The following is a 541-nucleotide window of genomic DNA, read 5'->3' on the forward strand; positions in this document are numbered from 1 at the left end:
TATTCTCTCAGAAGGTGTACAGTAAACTCGTGTTTGTAACTCTATTCTCTCAGAAGGTGTTTATACAGTAAACTCGTTTCTGTAACTCTATTCTCTCAGAAGGTGTTTTATACAGTAAACTCGTCTCTGTAACTCTATTCTCTCAGAAGGTGTTTTATACAGTTGAATCTCAGCAGGTCGTGTCGTGCTTCCTCCAGCAGGGGGCGCTCAGCGGCTTGACAGGCACTGATAGATACACATGTCTGAAACTGAAAGTACATCGCATTCAAATATAATAATTCCACTAATTCGAACAAAAGATATGAATGAAATCAGCGATCTGTGTTAAATGATTAATATTATTATTGTGTCTGATATTTTGGTCGCACGAAGCTCCGCCCACTTTCAGACTTCTCTCGTGTTGATCCTATGGTGTTGATTGACATTCTGTGGTTCTGATGTGAGAATGACATCATGATCCGAGCGGAGAAGAGGCGGGGCCCGAACTCTCTCTCTCTCTCTCTCTCTCTCTCTCTCTCTCTCTCTCTCTCTCTCTCTCACA

At 42.1% G+C, this 541-nt stretch overlaps 1 protein-coding gene across 1 annotated transcript in view; it reads left to right on the forward strand.

Moving 5' to 3' along the window:
• Nucleotides 1-525: 525 nt before the first annotated feature.
• The window catches only part of LOC309476928 (ral guanine nucleotide dissociation stimulator), a 29362-nt gene continuing 29346 nt past the window's right edge, over nt 526-541 (forward strand). Inside the window, 1 exon segment of the mRNA XM_082140077.1 lies at nt 526-541. This exon segment is cut by the window's right edge and continues 249 nt beyond it. The gene's annotated coding sequence lies outside the window, so the exon portion shown is untranslated.

The sequence above is a fragment of the Leuciscus leuciscus genome (genome assembly GCF_965113295.1).
Source record: "Leuciscus leuciscus genome assembly, chromosome: 16".
Classification (NCBI taxonomy): Eukaryota; Metazoa; Chordata; class Actinopteri; order Cypriniformes; family Leuciscidae; genus Leuciscus; species Leuciscus leuciscus.